We start from the raw sequence: 19,506 nt of genomic DNA, 5'->3' as shown, positions 1-19,506 counted from the left end.
ATGGACGTGTTGCTGTCGAGCACTGTTTTATTCATTAGTGGTAATATTACTGGATTCAAAATCCAGAAGATTTGTGTAATGACTTGTGATATGCGTTCATCACCTTACTTTTGAAAGTTAGAGAATTTAAACATAATTAATTAAATGAATCTGGAATAAAAAAGCTTGTGTTGGTAATAGCAACCATGAAATGATTGGATAGTTGTAAAATCCTATTTGGTTGATTAACGTCATGAGGGCAGGAGAAACTCTATCCTTGCCTGCTCTGTCCTGTATATGTGACTCTAGACCCTCAGTAATGATTGATAATTGAAATTGCCAAGCAAACAACTCAGTTGTATTCAGGATGCCATCTCAACATTGCCTTTTCTTGGGGGACGGATGCCGACTTTTCCAACATTCTTCAGGTTTCATGAATAAAATTCTTTATTTTAAGAATTGGACTTTTTTTTCTTATTTGTTGGTTTAAACAAAAGGCATGCATTCTTGAAGAGCAGTTTTTACAGCAGCACTAGAGGCCAGGAAGTGGATGGCTGCCTTCTTGGAGAAAGTTGGCAAATGGACATGCCAATCCTCACACCTCACGAGACAAATGTGTCCTCACTTTTCAATGTGACTATGGCAACAGTCTGAAATTGCATTTTAACATGATGAGTGCATCATTCATTGGAATTTTATTATGTTGCCCTCATGAAAGGAAATCCTTCAGCAGCTAATTAGTGGCCACCGGTCATGCCAGGATAATTGTTTGTTTTTTCATGATGAATGCTTTTCATTTCAATGCACTATACCAAGGATCCCCTTGAGTTTCCCATTCCTTCCCATTCCTTCATTATCCAACAGCTGTTTGTACAGAATGGTGGAGGTTTTTGTAGTGTTTTATCTCACTATATTTTAAAAAATATTTTCCCAAATTCATTATTCCTTCTCCTAAATCTAAAACTCCTTAGTGAAGTTACAATTCATTTTCAGAAAATTTCACTTGCTTCTTTACTGTGGTATTGTCTTCTGATTCCTGCAAAGCTTAAAAGCACTCTTATTTATGCTGTACCAAGATCTAATTGATGCTGGATGTGTTCCATTACTATACATGGTAACCCCCCTTTAAAAGCAATTGATTTGTGGTGGTGTAAGTAAAAATCTGTTCCATTGATGGCAACAGGTATTAAATTTTCATTAATTGCTGTCTGATCATTAAAAAATTTCCCTTTAGAATATTTGCACAAGGATGAATCCCACTAATGCCCCGACATGAGGTATAATTCTTGCATGACCTCAAGATGCCTCTTTGCTTCTTTAAATTTCATATGGAGTGTATTATTTCAGCATGAATGAGGCATTCGATGTCAAATATTGTACTAACCAAACTGTGGCAAGAATGCTCAATTGATTCCAACTCCAGATGTTATACCCTAAATTGTTAAGTTCCTGGGTGAGGAGAGATGAAATGATTTCCTGTCTTTATTCACCACCCCTCAGTTTGTTGTAGGGCTGTCAGGTATGACTCCAACCAGTGAAACGTTTATCTTCCACTTCCCATTGACTCCAGTTTTGTTAGACACAGGGACAGGGTATATCATTAAACTTCTGTTAACATATGATGACTTTATGATTTTCTGTTTAATTTCATCTCTCTATTTGACTGATAAAATATTTGGAACTGAGTAGGATTAGTTTATGACACTGAAAAATGCCAAACGTTTTAAATTATGTACATGATACTTACACACAGCATGAGCAAAAAAACCCCTACAAAACCATGTGCCATTACAGTAAAATATTACATCAGCTAATTATTGCCTTTTATCGTAAACTCTGACAGGCATTATTAACATTTCTAAGACTGTGATCTGAATTCATAGTCAAAGTATTAATTTTTTTTATGATCATGCATTTTTTCCTGACAATTGAATAATGAATCATATTGTAACATATTCATAAATTATCGGAAATAAAATTGTGAACTGCTTTTGTGTCTATTAATAAACTGATGTTTTACTTAAGTTCTTTTTCCCCCGGAGGGATTAGAGGTGGTAACAATTTGGTGAGTTTTCCCTGACAAGGTAGTCACCTAACTCAACAACTAAGTCCTGGTTGAGAAGGTCATGAGCGACCATCTTGACTCACCAACACCGGCCCTAACGTGGTTAACTAATGGCCATGAAAGAAATATAATCAGCCATCTCTTCAATAACCTGCCTTCCCAGTTAAGAAGAAAGGTGTCCAGCTTCCCACTGGGAAAGCTGGGTGACCTGCCTGACAAGTTGAGAGGGGGCTCCACTTTCATCATTATGGGACAACCAGAGGCATAGATGAAGGGAGGGATATGCGTAAGAGGGATGATCTGGAAACCCATCCTCTGCCCTTGATTCAAGTGCCCAAAGAATCCTCATACTGCAATTCCTGCCATGCAAGAAGTACGTAAATAGTATAATGTCTCCTCACTGATGGATTGGCCAAGGATTAGGCCTGCATTAGAAGTCCTTAGGGCCCAGAAGCTGCTACCTTCTGTTGGCCAGAAGCTTCTGGAAACCCTGTGCTGAAGCCTGTAATAGGCTGACAAACTCACCCAAACTTTTCTATGAGTTCTCAATAAGCTGGTTGGCCCACAGGGCAATAGGTTATCTTAACAGTGGGGCTGGTGTTTAGCATGTTTGGTCCTAAACTTTTCAACAAAAATCTCGAAATATTGCCCTGTGTGGGGTGTTGTCAATATTTAAATTTTCAGCTGTTTGTTTCTCACTGGAAAAAATATACTTTGGAGTTGAAAAATGCAAGGAACCCAGCTGCCCTTTTGAAGTACAAATGCGTAGTGCAAGCAGGATACATAATTCATCCATTTGTACCACGTAATAAGTAGGTTGGCAGTGATTATTGATGTGCTATACGCTATTTTTACCTGTACTTTTGTAGTCTTCACAGGAATGCTCTATATTACTTAATGGTTCAACTGATTTGCTTTCGATTAAGTATATATGGAACTGATCGATGCTCACTGTGTTTGATTGGTTAAGCCTGGGTGTTGACTCAGATCTTGAGTGAACAGAGAAAGTTTAAGGAGTTGAGCTGGGATCATCACGAGTTCACTTTATGATTGAAAGGATGTTTTAAATCACTGAAAGTAAACCTGTTTCATTCTTGGACACTGATAGCATCTCTGTATTGCTCTGACGTAAATCAAACATGTGAAGGATACAAAAAAAATGGTAAAAAATCCAACATGCTCTTTCAGGCTTCTTCAGAAATTCCACAACTCCGTGCTGGCTGGTGCTGTCGTCCTTTAGAATGGCAGCACCACCCACTACACCCTCTTCTGAAGAAGGATCACTGAGCTTAAAATGTTTACTCTGCTTTGTCTCCAGGGATGCTGCCAGACCTGCTGAGAATTTCTCTGCAATTTCTATTTTTATCACTACACCACCTTCCCTTCCTTGATCCTAAGTTAAAAACAAAAACAATACAAAGGACCATGGATGCTGGGAATCAGAACCAACATTAGAACCATTCTGAAGAAGGGTCACTAGACCCGAAACATTAACTCTGCTTTTTGACCTAGCTGTTAGCTCAGTATAGTAGCTGACTGATTTCCCATACTCCTGCAGTTGTGACCAAGTTGCACGGGAGCATCTGCTTGGAGCACGACAGCTCATCAGCTGCATTCAAGTGAAGCTGAAACAGAACTTGCTTCAGATTGGGCATGGCTTGAGCATTTCTTCCATGATTCAGAGCTGGGATAGTTTATAAGATGCAACACCACAGAGGGTATCAAATTAAAGTCAAATTGTCAACCTTGACAGCTCGGTGCACCAATATACTACTTATTGTGGACTTGTACAATACAGGCCCAAAAATCTTGTGTTCAATTCCTAGGTTTTGCTGAAATAAAGGATCTTCATAAGGAAAATGAAAGATAAATGTCTGTGGATAAAGATGAACCACAACTACATTCCTTGGTGCTATCCACTAAATCCTCTTATTTGAGGCTTTCAGGTGAGAACAGGATTATGCTCAGTGTCATTATGACCCGTGGATTACCAGTTTACTAAGATTATGCTCAGACACAAAGGATGTCTAACTGAACAATTTACTAAAAGGTGGTTGCGGCACATGCATCAAACTATAGACTAGCATCAGACCCACAGATGTTCTGTCAAGAAGGTTGAAAGTAACAGAGGAAAAATATTAAACAAAATGTCAGAAGATGGCACCCAAACAGATCTTTATTTAAATAAATGGACAACTTTTGCTATCAATTTTTGCTACTGAATAAATGAACTGTTAGTCTACAATGAATTAAGAGAACTTTCCAGCTTTTATTAACGTTAACTGCAAATCCTTGTACTGAAGTAAAAGACAGCAGTTCTTGATAAGTAATGGTCTATGGCATTTTTCTATTGCCACAATATACTGAACCTTACAAATGCTAGTGCTTCTGTCTGATATTTTGGTTTAGCTATTAACATTAATGCTAGCACTTCTATTGTTCTTTATTGATTCTGAGTCATGTACAAATCACCCTAAATCACACAGGTCAAGTGCTTCTCGTAATCGCTAGGTGAATGTCAATTCCATTCTGACATTCTGGATGTGGTGTGATCTTAATTTGCCCTCTCCCACTAGAGTTATGTAATAAAGATCAAACAATGAAGGTGAAGAAAGACAACACTGCTTTTTATCCCGGAGCCAAAACAATTAACAAAGCCGAGAGCTACAAAAGCAGAAAACCTTTTACCAATGTCTGTTCGAGGAGGTTAATGTTTGTCAAATTGATCCTAACACAAGATGCAAAGTAACCGCAATAGAACTGTTTTTGCAGGGAAACCATAACTTGAAATTTAAGTAATTAATAATTAATTATTAATACTAATAATTATAAATAATTAATAAATAAGCAAAGCCATAAAAACACCTCTTCAGAAAAAGGTGCTTAAATCTCAAAAATAAAACAAATCACCGTGACCTTTGATATGTCTAAGTAGCCTTGGCCCAGAACTGTTATAACACACTGGCAATGCTCCAGGCACCACACTTTTAAATATCCGAAAATACTGAATCTGATTTCCTACCTTGTTTAGAATTATACCAAATCTGTACACACAGACCATTTAGCCCAGCTAGATGCTGCTAGCCCTTATAAGTGACATAAGCCTTCTCGATCTCTAACTCTATTTTTTTCACTGATTTTATTTATTTCTATTTCAATCATTCGACCTCCCCTTAACTGCATCACTATTATCAACGTCAATCTTATAGCAGTGAGTTACACATTCTCGCCACTCTGCAGAACAAAAAAACAATTATTCAAATTGTTAATGGTTATTCTAATTTGGAATGTGGTACTACATGCTCATAATAAGGAGTAGTAACCTGAAGAATCTGGATCTTTATTCCATCATGGTGGTTTTAAAATTTAAAACGACATAGAATTCTGGGAGTAAAATATGGGTTTCAGTAAAAGTGAAATAAAACCATTTTTGTTGCATTCTGTTACTTTACTCGAAACCACAACTTTATTACAAGTCCCTTTCTGAATGTTTATTGCAGCCCTTTGCTCTGAAAGACCATCTGAAACACATCCACTGCACTTTCCCATTTACTCTTTCTGTGATTCCTTGAAAGGGATTCAGTTGCAGAAAGGAATCTTTATGCACTTCTTTCCTCAAAGCCTTTCTTTCCTTTGCTCAGTGAACTGCCAAACCTTTAATTGTCTTACTTCCTGCAGTCCTACTTAGCCTTTTCATACTATGTTGGCCCAATTTTGTTCAAGGTAAGAGCTGAATATTGATCAATTATCGAGGGGATTCTTCCAACACTTCAACTTCAGCGAAAATAGAGAGTGTTGGAGAAATTCAGCAGGTCTAGCAACATCTGTAGATAGAGAAGTAGAGTTAACATTTGGAGTCCAAAGACTACATTGGAACTGCAAAGTGCTGGAAAGTGATGGTTTTATGCTTTTCACAGAAGGAGAGGATGAATGAGTGGAACAAATGATGAGAGTGCCCAAAACAAAAAACAAAAAAGTGAATGATGCAGGTTGATTAGGATACAGAATAGGTATGGATGGTAGATTTGAGTAGGAGAAAATTGCTGAGCTCTGCAGAGAGTAAAGTCTATAAGACATAAACAAGGCACAGTGGTGGGTGTTGGGGATGTTTATCAAAATGGAGGACAGTGTCCATGCTCTGAAGTCATTGAACTCAATGTTGAGTCCTAAAGATTATGAAGTGCCAAAGTGGAAAATGAGGTGTCCCCCCCGACCCCGGTTATGTTGAGTTTGGTTGGAACATTGTGGAAGGCTTAGGACAGAAACATTAACGTGGGAGCAAGATGATTTATTGAAAGAGCAAACAATTGGCCAGGCCATGCTCATGAACAGAGTGGAGGTGTTCACAAAGTAATCACCCAGTCTGTGTTTGGTGTCACCAAAGTAAGGGAGTCACTTGAGCCAGATTGGACAGAATTTCTCACATAAAGGATAAATGGGAAATAAAACAACTAAAGGTCTAGAAACAAACAGCAATTATCTGAGGAAAGGAAAGAAAGGTTTTGAGGGAAAAAAAGTGTAGAAAGATTGACTTCTGCACCTGAATCCTTTTGAAGGAATCATGGAAAGAGGAAGCAGGAAAGTGCAGTGGGTGTGATATAGATGGTCTTTCAGAACAAAGGTCTACAGTAAGCATTCAGAAAGGGACTTGTGATAAAAGAATACTAAAAGGACTGTGGATGCTGTAAATCAGAAAAAAAAACAAAGTTGCTGGCAAAGCTCAGCAAGTCTGGCAGCACCTGTGTAGGAGAAAACAGAGTTAACATTTCGGGTCTGGTGACACTTCCTCAGAACTGATGGTGGCTCGGTAAACGTCAGTTTATATGCAGAAAGTAGGGAGGTGGGTGGGGTAAGGGGTAAACGATAGGATAGAGCCCAAAGAGAGAGAAAGACAGTTGGATAGACAAAGGGGTTTCTAACGATCAGGCTGGGAGGGTGAATAGTTGTTAATGGGGACTGTTAGTAACGAACAACAGTGGGGGGTGTAATGGCAGGCTACGTCGTAAAGGTATAGCTTCCTTTCAAGTAACAGAATGGAACAAAATATTGACAATGAGGAGAGAGGAGACAAAAGAGTAAGTTTTGCACTTTGTGCAATTGTACTGGAAGGTGCCATGCATTGGTTGATGGACAATTAGGAATGATAGAGTGGTGGACCAGGTGTAACAGAGGGAGCAGTACCTGTGAATTCTGATAGTGGAGGAGGAGACAAGGTGTATTTGGTGTTGGTACTCTGCTGGAGGTGGCAGGAATGATGGATAATAATCTTTTGGATGTGGAGACACTTACAGCATTTTAATTTGGGCTTAATTTAAAATTTTCAATGAGTCAAATGGGTAATTCGCTGGGAACAAAAACAAAGTTGCTGGAAAAGCTCAGCAGGTCTGGCAGCATCTGTGAAGGAGAAAACAAGAGTTCACGTTTTGGGTTTGGTGACCTGTCCTCAGAACAGACCCTTCCACAGACCCTTGCTCCGTTCTGAGGAAGGGTCACCAGAGCCGAAACATTAACTCTGTTTTTTCCTTCACAGATGCTGCCAGGCCTGCTGAGTTTTTCCAGCAACATGGTTTTCATTCTTGATTTACAGCATCCTCAGTTCTTTCGGGTAATTCACTGGGGCTTACCTTTAAAAGCAGGTCAATGAGTACAGATCTACCAGATTGGTGGGGCTGTTGAAGGCAGGTGAATCCTGGAGGGAGACAATGAAAAACTGGCAGTAGGATGGGTGAATTTTGAGGCAAATGATGGGTGAATATTACTCTTACCCTCACAATGCTACTTTAACAAATCAAAAGTTTCATATTTTTGAACTCTCGGGGTAATTTTACCAATCATTGATCATGGGTCTTTACCTCGCAAAGCCTGGACAAGGTGAGATAAATATATGATTTGCATCCTCCACCCATTTCTCCAAAGCAATTACAATTATTCAATGATGAATATGTGTAGCGAGTTATATATTCAAACTGCCACTTGTTTTCAGTAGGGCGGTTGGATTGTAAATCCATTTAAATGCCTGTCCAAAACATCAATCAAAAAATGGGCAAAAAGATGTCCATGATGCCCACCTAATTTCTCTCTGCTAGTTTCTTGGCTGATTTTCAGCATGTAACGGTCAACGAGCAGTTGCAAGACCTCCCTAAGGCATCATTCATTCTGCAGCAACAAACACTCAAGTAAAGCAAGACAGTTTGTTTTTAAGTGACTTTGAAGCTAAGAGCTCTGCAGCTGAGTTTAACTGATATCATGGGAAACAGAAGTTGCATTAGATTGAAACATGCTAAAGCAATGTCAACATTGAAACTTATTGTTTAGTGTTTTCTCTCTGATGATTAGTTTTATTCATACAAAAATGATTTATTGACTTGTTTATTTTTGAAAGGGAAATTACAGAATGCAACTGCAGTTGTATTTAAATACAGTCCTCCAGGCCTGAAAAATATCTGTAATATTTTCAAGAGATTTCATTCAGGCAATACATTTCACGAAGTTATGTTATAATAATTAATTGCACAATATTGTGGAAAAAGTACATTCTACCCAGGGGGATAGCATCCTGCCACCAGTTAGGCTCTAGTCAGCTGCCGAGAGTCATAAAACAATGGAATTGCTTCAATGTTTAAATCAATTTGCTTGTGTCACCTCATCTGTACAGAGAGAGAAAAGGAGTTTCAAAGTGGCTATTCGTCAATCACTGACTACAGCATTGATTTCTACGGTGAGATTATTGGACCATACATGTCACCAGAGACTGACGTTGCATTGCTATCTCCTTGTTGTAAGGAAGCTGAAAAGATTTCACTTCAAATGCTTGTCTCAACTGGTATAAATGATTAAAAAATGAAACTTGCCATCAAATAGCCATTGGGCAAGTGTGTTGTGCATTACAATATGAGAAAATGGCAACTTGAGGTTAGAGATGGGGTGTCTTTAAAGGAATGGAAATTCTCTACCCTTCTGAACCCAGATTGTCACCAAAATGCTACAACCGATTTCCAGCTTTACCTCAGCTTGCCGTCAAATCTGTTTTGGCTGCTGCTTCATTTTCCTAGCGATTTAACATGTGCAAACAGCTAAGCTTTCACAATACAAAGGAAGATTTATGGCACTTGTACAATGTGAAAAGCTGCCATCCCTCTCAGAATCATTGCTAGCATCTGTTGTCTTTATGCCTGACAGAGCAAATTAGGAACTGAAACATATTAAAGTGGACCAGAGAGTTGCAGATCGATTACCAGCTAAGAGTTGGATTGAAGTCTAACATTCAATTCCTCTTCTATGCATTGGAACTAATAAGACCTGAAAATCTTCTATCAGCATGCTTTGATTAGCACCGCATTGATCAGAGCTGATTTGAGGGAGGGCTAGTTAACGCAAAGTATTATAATAACTTCTTGTGCAAGGTAATAGCTAACAGAATGACAAAACAGAATTTCTAGCTTGCTACTAGGGTTATTTTGATAACAGAAACCCTAGTATATGTGCAAAAACCTTTATTTTGCACTCTTAAATACTACAGAGGTTGTTTTATTTTCACTGAGATCCTTTGCATCTTTTTTCCGAGAGAAAAATGCTGTATTTCAAAGGTATTCAATGAAATGTCCTGTTAAAAGGCCTGAATTGTGCAATGTCATTAAACAGAGAAATTAAACATGATATACATAAGTATCATACCCTGAAAGATATTTGATCTTTGTGTAGCTTTTTGATTTTGTTCAAATGGCTAAGATTTATAACAGGTTTTAAATATCCCTTGACTTTTCATCCGAAGAATCTCCTAGTTTTCTGCTATGGCTTTTGGCGTAGACTGAGCTATAGTTAATGGGACAAAGTTACTGTAACGATAATGGTGAGACTCAGGACTGACAGAACTCAATTATTTCTCTGTAAATCAGACAGCACCTTCCTGCCAGCAAACCCCTCATGCACAGCTAAGCATGCAAATCTAGAAATTACTATCCAAGATGTGTCAATCCATTGCAAAGCACACAAAAAATGGCATCTTGCCAATGCTCCCTTTTAGTATATATATAGGTGATCTATATGTTCTGTTCTGTCATTGGTCCAGACCACAATTGCCGTAGAAATATAGGATTTCAGCTTATATGTGGTAACCTCAAATATTGCTAAACAACCTCTCTTGTGCTAATACATAACTTTCAATGGTGAGGAATTTAATAATATTGAAAATCTAAAACAATTTTTACAAAAGCCTTTCTCTCTACAATATCTTGCTCTTAATTCAAACTCCTTTTTCCATTTTGTTTCATTTCCTGGATTTGTCTAGTTTGAAAGCTCTATTCTAATTTAGATTTCCTGATTCAGGCACTTTACTGCCTATTAACAATGTTTCAACTGGTTGGTTAATGAGACGTCCAGTTACGTGCCCTTTCATGTGAGTCCCATATTCCTTGTGGATTGGGAATGCTGTTTTAATCTCCTACTTGTAGCAATGTGTAGCGTTTTAACAGCGAGGTAATTTAAATGAACAAGGACAAATTTTGATGGTCACATTAATTTCAGACCCACTTGACGTGATTTTTCCCTTTTTCATAAGATATGGGGACAAGTGATTGAGGTGATGATTAACCAGTGAGGTAAATCACCAGATTGCCCACTAACCAGCTCACTGGAAGCTGCAAGGTGAGTGAGGCTGAGTATCTTTGCCCTCTCACTCAGGTCACTAGAAGCTGCCAGCCAGAGGACCCAGTGCTGAGATGGTAAGTTGTTTCCCTTTGTGTACACTGAGAGGGCCAGGAGGGTGGGAGACATTGGAGGACTGTGGCTTTCAGAGGCCATCTCCATGCTCACCTCCCACGCCTTTGGCTCACCCCAGAATGGGGGCCACATCCCAACTTGATGGGTCACTCTGCCTCCCCAAGTTAGAGTCTTGCCCATTGAGGAGTCAGATGTTTGAGGAGGTGGTGAGTTAAAGTCCTTAGCTGGCTATAAAAACATCACTTAAAGACTTTAATTGTTGTCATTTTGAGAAAATCACCCATGAATCTTCTTGCCCAGTATTTAATTGCTGAGGTTAAAATTTCTGTCCAGAGAAAATGCATCCATTTTCCCTTTCACTACCTCTCTCGCTACATCCAAAACGAAAAAAATTCCAGTCGTTGGACTGCCCACAGGATAATTTAAGGTAATATAACACTTATGTTTCATTGGCATTTGAATCAAAACTTAATATGCCACATTGGAATTGTTCTTTTGAATATCAGCTAGGGCGAAAGTCTTGCAGGATTGACTCCAGAATAAATGGGTCATCAGTCTGTAAGATGGTGACAGTCATAAATTAATTATCAATAAATTATTCATGATTTAATTATTAATTAAATAAATAAATTGATTATCTTCCTGGTCCATGTCTTCTCTCTCAGGAAGCTCAAATAGAACTCCCCTTTCAACTGTGGAATTGAATTGTAAATTGTGGAATGTGCAGTCAACATCACTGAATCTTGACACATGTATTTGGTGGTACTGGGTATACCTATTCAGCTGTTCAGACAGTGGAACCATTGGGCAGAATTTTCAACACTTGTTCTCTGCTTCTAAAATGGGAAAGTTTGTGGATCAGAGACCTGAATAGCTGGGAAGGAGTTTTTATTGAGACTCTTTCACTGAGATTAAAGCATTCCACTTCCAGGAATGTGGATGGAATGAGAGTTGGATCTGTCCACTGGCGGATTTCTAATGAAAGGAACCTGGATCACAAAGTCTAACTGGCATTTGGGCCTTTGGCTTTGCAGCAAGGAATGGAAAGGAAACCTGCAAGGATAGTAGGATGAAAATATCACAACTACTGCCTGGATAGCAATCACAGATATGTGTCTTACGTATGGTTTCAAACAGGTTGAAAATGAAGTGAATGGATGTCTGTTCTGTTGAGAACATGTACCATCCGTGATGCTCTGGATATTAGGAATCCCAGCATTGTAAGAAAATCCCTACCTTCTTCTGTCTTCATGCATCTCCGTTGAGGTTACAATGAACTCAGAAACAGAGCGTTAATGACTCGGCAGAGATTTCTTTCACCTTTGTCTTCACCACCTTCCTGCACTAGCTTTTGCAGTGTGTCTTCCTGCTATACCTCCTGACTTCAGCCTTAAGGATAAGCTCCTCAGAATTCTGGTTCAGAACAAGAAAATTCCCAGTGAAACAGCTCTTACTGTCCATAAACTCGCACTGAAAAGTATTTGTCAAAACTGTGGTTCAGAAATAACCAAGAAACCTTTAATGACCAACCAAAACTAAGTAAAAATACTTCAGATTAATGAATTGTTAGAAAATTGTTCTGACTGTAATTTGTGTGGTGCAGAGGCAATGCCCCTAACTCTGAGCCAGGAGACCTGAGTTAAGTCCTACCAGCTCCTGAGGTGTGTAATAACAAACTGATCAGAGAGTATGTTTGGTGGCTCTTATAGGGGAACGACATTTCAACCATGTACATATTTTAACAAAAGTGCAGAAGCCTCATCATAATTACACTGTTAGTGATATCTATCCAGCACTTGGGCCAATACTGTGTTGTGCATAATTCCAGCAGACTTTGAACACAAAACATCATGCTGTCAAATTTTGCTTCCCTCACTTCTAGTACCAGGAAATCTCCCAGTTTTTCCCTGTTTTCCCACCCATCCCTCGAATGTCTGGAACATCACCAGACTTGGAAAGAGACAATATTGGCCAGATTTCCTGATTGCTCTCCACAGAATCTTGGCAGGAAATGTGTGCAGACATCAGGTGAAAACAGGTTCAGGTTCAGCTGTGCTGCTAATCGCAGTCAAATACATTGTCGACTCTCACTGTCCAAATGACAAGTAAGGCAACTACCAAAGGAGTTCCGTAACAGTAGTATCATCTGAGTTATTGCCAGAAGGAGATGAGTGTTGAAAGGTCACAGATACGAGCAGAAAATAACACAAAATCAAGCATCAAAAAACTGCAAGTATCAAAGGAAAAGGTTAGTGGCTAAAAATAATGCACACTACCTTGGCATATGAACGAATTAGACACAGTGGGGAATCTAGACTCAAACTGCTGACCCAACCTTTCGAGAAGGATCATCTTGGATGCTGTTGCTAGCACGACCAGTTTTGCCCATCTCAGTCACACATAGTAATTTTCAATCTCTAGCATAAACTTAAAGTGATGAGTTCGTCACAGGCACACGAGGTAATATGTTTGTGCAGAGCTTCACAGAGGGTGCAATTAGAATTCTCAAAAGCAGTGCACAGAATGAATATTGCAAAGATATTACTGTACAGAAAATCAAATTGTTAATATTAATTTCACAGTGGTTTCAGTTAATTTTTTAAACAAATTTAAATATTATTTGCTCTGAATGCTGCTCGCTCATTTGTTTGCGTCAGTCAAGCCGGATATTTGATTTGCTGCACTGAAAGATAAATCTCCCACATAGCTCTGAATTCAAACCTCTTTAAGGGGTCATCTCAGTGTTGGCATTAAAGTGGTTACAAGCAGAATTATCCAGCCCCTTAAACTCTGATACCTATTAGTAAATTCGTGCATTGGATTTTATACTCACAATGTGGAGAGACAACTTGCTGGATTAATGCATTGGCTTTCATTACATGCAGCAAAATAACCTTGCAGACTGTGCTTAGACTATTCCATAGGGGGGAAAATAAGTTTTCTGCCTAATTTTCTTCCTTCCTTATCAATAATCTTATTTAACACATACAGTAAATTTATTGCAATTCAAAATAGTGGCTTAAAATAAAATGGAGGTTATTCCCACGTTAAGCTTCATGTAAAAATTAGCAGCTCCAAAAATCAATGGGAATTTACGCAGGGTCAAGATGAATCCACGCTCCTGTAAATTCCATTTGATGCTCATTACTGCTTGTTAAAGACTTGTTAACATCCCAACTCTCCACTGGATGCTATCCTACCGATCCTGCCAGACAAAGTAGCCATCAGGAAAATTCAGCATAGAAACGAATGCTACTTCTTAGGGGGTTCATACTGGGCATTATGTTCCAACATCTTGGTACACTACGGTCACCAGCCACACACACCTGACATCCATGGATGTTGGCCATAAACATGAGCAATTGTTTGATCTACTTACAGAATATTTCTGAACTTCAATCAGGCATTTTAGTCTGCATTGGCAACTCTCATTGCAATGCTGCATGGATACTTTGTGTTCAGGGGCTCAAAACCAGCTCATGGACTGGGCCAAGCTGCATCTCCAGGCTTTTCACTTGCTCCCATAGTACTCACTAACTCTAAGCCTATCTGGGTGCTCACAGCATCCCTGCCTTGCATCGCTGTGCCTTGTCATTTTGCACACTGCCAGAACTGTCAGGCTAATATTACTGCTAACTTGCCATGCTATTTAGCACAGGCACAAAGCCGGGGAGCTTGCCACAGTTAGTAGCAAGCCTCAGTTCAGTCAAAGTGGACAGCCTCCATTCAGGGAATCAGGCACAGTAAGCAAAGGGCAGCTTCCTATGCCAGTCCAAGCCTTGCCCTGGGTGATCAGAGTTTGGATCCTCTGCAGATAAGGGGTGCAGGCCGAAATAATGGGCAGCACAGCACCTGTTTTGATTCTTTCTGCCCGATAGTGTTGTTCAGTAATCTTGGAATGAAAGAGAGGATGGTTTTACAGAAGACAAAAGTGGGTGGCACAGCTATTCCTGACAATGCAAATGAGCATGTTTCCCGAGTGAGTGAGTTTTCTGATTGAGCGAGTATAGTGACTGAGCACGCAGAGGGCATACAAGAGTAAGTGGAGTCATAGATTGAAATTGCTGAGGGTAAGTGGGGAAGATGTTGCGCGCATTAGAGAAAGTAATGCACCTTGGTGGGAAGTGAGTCCAGTGGCAGAGGTATAGAGAGTGTGAGGTATTGGAGGGACAAATATTACCTGGTAGAGTGTAGAAGGAACTTGACCTTTTCCCTACAGTGCTGTGCATTCCTCCAGGCAACTGAGATAGTTGCATGACAAGCTTGGTATGGTTTGGTGCTGTGGCCTCCTTTGCTGATTCTGGGGGAAGAGAAAGTCTGGCCTATGTTTCACCTCACTATGCAGAAGTTCGAGGATCATGCTTGCAAAGCTAATTTTCCCCTGTTTGCCATGTTCAGAGCAAATGTCAGGAGCTGTGCAGGGCAGCTCCAGACTGATCGTCCTTAACCTGGAGGATCATAACTGTTTAAGTCTGGTGCCATTATCAGGGATACAAGTAATTTCCAGGATCCTATGCGGAGTAGCTATTGGGCCTGCTACTTGCTATAAGGACTGAGGCATCAATTAATGTTACTATTTTGGTAAAATAAGGCAATAAAAATTGCTCGGTCTTGCAGAGAAAATCATTCTACCAAACTCAACGTGGCTCGCACTTCACCAAAAAAACTGTAAGATTGAGCCCTGAGAACAAATATAAAAGCGATGAAACCATCGACACTAGCAGCACAGAATGGGTCTGTGACAATTGGTAGGTTTTTTTTCATCACAATTAGTTTTTCCACAGTTCAACTCACTTTTGGAGGCTTGTTTCTGAGTCTTACCATTAAATGATACGTTTTGAAGTTAAAAATCTTTGCAGTGTTTCACAACTCAGTGGAAAATAAAAATTGTTATAATGAAAAATCAACTTATAGTTCACCAAAATCTGTTTTGCACTGCTTCGAGAGACCACTTTCACCCCCAGAAACTGCCTTTGTATTGACGTGACCTTTAAATTCCTCATCTTCTCTTTGATATCCATTAATCATGTGAACATATCATCTATCAGGAAAATGATAATTCATTTTAATTGAGAAAGCCCTAGAGGAAGAAAAGATATTCAACAATGCAATGGGAAAAATTATGTTCATTAGATCAGCATTTTCTTTTGAAGCAGTAATAATACAGGTCAAACAGGGATTGTCCTTCTACATGTCCATCACTTGAATTATAATTATCAACTACATATTAGTGCAGGCCCTTTGTATAATTTCTATTTGGAAAACTGCTGAAAGTAACTGAAAATATGAACAAAAAAGATGAATCATAACTGCACTCATTCCCGTAAATGAGTCTTACAATAACAAATAAAATGATATGCCAAAGAACTAATTTTTTATCACGTGGATTTATGCTCATTGATCATTTACAATAGTTTAAGAGTCTGAAAAGGGTAATACTGAGGAGTACCTTAACAGATATCTTCTATGGGTGATTTTGTACAAAATTGGTGGAAGAACCACTTAGGATCTTGACGAAGTAGCTGCCTCCACGTCTGGGTCATGCCCATCATATTAATGTAACTGGTACCTAGGTGCTGTCATGCAATAAACTATATCTTGCTAAGGAAAATGTCTCTCCACATTCAACTGCCAAGTAGTTTTCCTCTACCACATTAGACTGAACTAATAGATCCCGAGGAGGAAAAAGGACAGTGGCAGCAAATTTACCAGATGAACAGTACCACATGATGAGCAGTGCTTAAGATTCACCTTACAACACCCATTTCCAAAGGAAGCTCCACACCTCTCCAGCAAGCGACAGGGGAAATTACTAGCCAAATGACTTCAACGCATGCTCTTCTCTGGCACTCCTTCATGTGGTTCCAGGGAACAGTGTGAAAGGCCAAGGAGAGGGTGAGTCTTCTACCTGTTTTATCCCTGGGAAATGACACAGATTGGCAAAGAGGATAAGGATGTGTCCTGCCCGTAACAGCAACCACACTTTTTATGACAGAAGAAAATGAACAATTTATTTGTAGGATCACATAAGAATGAGGAAGAAGGAATAAGCCATTCAGTTCCTTGGCCCAACACTGCCACATTAAAGTCAGAGGTATGCGCTGTGTCCAATCTAGTTTCCCACACTACTTTCCATACCCATGAGAAATGCTTCCTCAAGAAACTTAAAAAACACCACAGTTGGAGTACTGAAAGGGACGGGAAGGTTCAAGAGGTTGTCAACATTGGGTAGAAAATGATGGTAATCTGCTTCTTTCTCAAATATTTCTTACTTTCTATAGGCCTCTGAATGCATCCATCTCACCTGGACTTTGCTACATGTCATTTTTCATTATTCTATGTGGCTCTCATTAGCTGAATTTCATTTTTGTAAATCATAGTACTTTATTTATAAAATAATTAACACAATGCATTTTTTCTCATTTTATTTTCTCTTAGTTTGACAGAGCTATTTTAGTTAATTTCACAAATATTTGTTTGATGCCACTTACCATGAGAAATTCTGGTCAACATTTTGTCTTTTGTCATACCCAAGATTGATCATTAAGTTGTTGATAAGTATGGAGAATGTGATAAATTGAACAACTACCGTCTATTCTAACATTATCTGCCCCTTCCTGCTTAACCTTCATTCAATGCCACCCCAAGCAGTAAAACTGTGTACTGTGGTGTTACGAACAAAAATAGCTATATTGTAAATATTGATTAATCTATTTATAATCTGTCACAATCACAAGGCCAACAATTTTTATTACGTGTCATCTCCTAAGATTTCAGGAGTGGAGCAGCAATTTTATTGCATCTTGTTTCAGCTGTCAATTGCTTAAAAAAAGGATTATTTTTACCTTAGAGGAAATGCATTTGCTCTATTAAAGCTATTTAAAAATATAATTTACATCTTACCAAACTAATTCACTGTGCTCATCAGTCATTTGTAGTTATTTTAAGTGGTGACAATAAAGTAATTAAAATGTGTTTGATGTTCATACATTTAGTTGATGTATCAATTTAAATATATTTAACAAATTATTTTAAGTAGCAGTAGTGGTGGTGTATTTAATCTGTGTCAATTTTTACCCAAAATGCCGTGTCTTAGCCCTGAAAGTTTATACATTGTTAAGTGTAATTGCATGACAATGACAAGCTATGTCTAAAATAAATCTAGATTACAACAAAGCAAAAAGACAATTGACTTTTTCATCAGAAGTATGGTCTCTGAAATCCAGTCAGTGGAAGGCATTTTATTCACAATGTCTTCTTTTACTTCCTTTTCTTTTCTGTTTCTTTCCTTTTCGATCCTGACACTCTGAGGTACCAGGGACTTCTTCAGTCTTCTTTTCATTATAACAGACAATTAACTATTTTGTACAATTTAGTACTGAAATAATCCTACTTTCATATGACCTTTTGTAACAAATTCTCTCTGATAAACAGAATTCATTTCAAAAAGCCAAAATTCACTTTGTTTAAATATTACAAATAATATTCAATAACTATTCATCAATAAAAGCTCATTTGTTTTATGATATTATCAAATTTCAGTCATTTAATTATCATGATGTTACTAATATTCAGACCATACATCTGTCTACGCGAGGCTTTCTGATTTACCACTAATATACTACTGTTTATACGCTATATAATATTTGGATACATAGTTAGGAAGCAACTATTATATTACAGAGTTTCAAATAGATTTTTAAAGACAATGTTATAGCATCTGTGATACTTTCCAGTATTTAAGAATGAATTTTGTGCTCATATAGGTGAAGGACATTAGTATTGCAAGCAGAATATTTTCATCAATTTGTTACAGGGGATTATGAATGCCCTGTTTCCAGGCCAGGCAAGTGTAATGTGCATCAAAGTAAAGCTCCCTGTTTCTGTTCCGATGCAGTGGCTTAACCCAAGCCTGAGGGAGAGCATCTTTCACAACAAGAGTGTACATATGGAATTTAGGAGAACTTCAATCCAGAGAGTTATAATCAGAATCATAGAATGGTTAAACTGCACAAGGTGGCCATTTGATTCATTCTGTCCATTCTGGACATTCTCTGCAAAAGCAATTCAGCTGTTTTTACTTTCTTATCATTTCCCTAAATTCCTGAAAATCTTTACTCTTCTTGTTCCTGTCAATTTTCTTTTTAAAGCAACAATTTAATCCTCCTCCATCACTTTTTCCAACAGCGTATTCCAGGTACTAAGTTAAAAAATAAGTTACCTCATGTTGCCAATTTTTTTGTTATCTACCTTAAATCACTACCATCTGGTTTGCTACTCTTCTGCCAATGGGAAGAATTTCTCTCTATCTGCTCAGGATTTTGAAATCCCTTTCAAACTTCCTCACTTCTTTCTCTTCTCAAAGATAAATTACTCTGCCTTTCCTGAGCTATCCTCGTAAATCAAGCCTCTCATTCCTGGAAGAATTCTTATAAACCTTTGCTGTACCCTTTCTAAAACTTTACAGTTTTCTAAAGTGTGACTTCTTGAACAGGACACAATAGTCCATTTGAGGCCTTCCTTATTTTTTATAAAGGTTCTTGACATCTCTCCTGCTTTTGTACTCTGTGCCTCTTCTTAGAAAGGCCAATAGGCCATGTCCCTTTTAAACCATTCTCTCAATTTGCACTGCCACTCGCATGACTAATTCGTACATATGTTCTTCAATCACTGCAGTCCCTCACAGTCCACTGTAAGTATGCCTACAATCCTATCAGGGTGGGAGCTCCAGAGTTTTATACCAA

At 38.6% G+C, this 19,506-nt stretch overlaps 1 protein-coding gene across 7 annotated transcripts in view; it reads right to left on the bottom strand.

Moving 5' to 3' along the window:
- Positions 1-19,506, bottom strand: part of LOC125466825 (galactosylgalactosylxylosylprotein 3-beta-glucuronosyltransferase 1-like) — a 171,329-nt gene that overhangs the window by 82,144 nt on the left and 69,679 nt on the right. Inside the window, exon 3 of one of the 7 annotated variants that reach the window (XM_048561897.2) lies at positions 7,669-7,733. The exons of the other annotated variants lie outside the window; for them this stretch is intronic. The gene's annotated coding sequence lies outside the window, so the exon portion shown is untranslated. The remainder of the gene's footprint in view (positions 1-7,668; positions 7,734-19,506) is intronic. 7 annotated transcript variants of the gene reach the window in all.

The sequence above is a fragment of the Stegostoma tigrinum genome, chromosome 32, assembly GCF_030684315.1.
Source record: "Stegostoma tigrinum isolate sSteTig4 chromosome 32, sSteTig4.hap1, whole genome shotgun sequence".
NCBI classification, from domain to species: Eukaryota; Metazoa; Chordata; class Chondrichthyes; order Orectolobiformes; family Stegostomatidae; genus Stegostoma; species Stegostoma tigrinum.
This window is presented reverse-complemented; position numbering and strand designations above follow the sequence as displayed.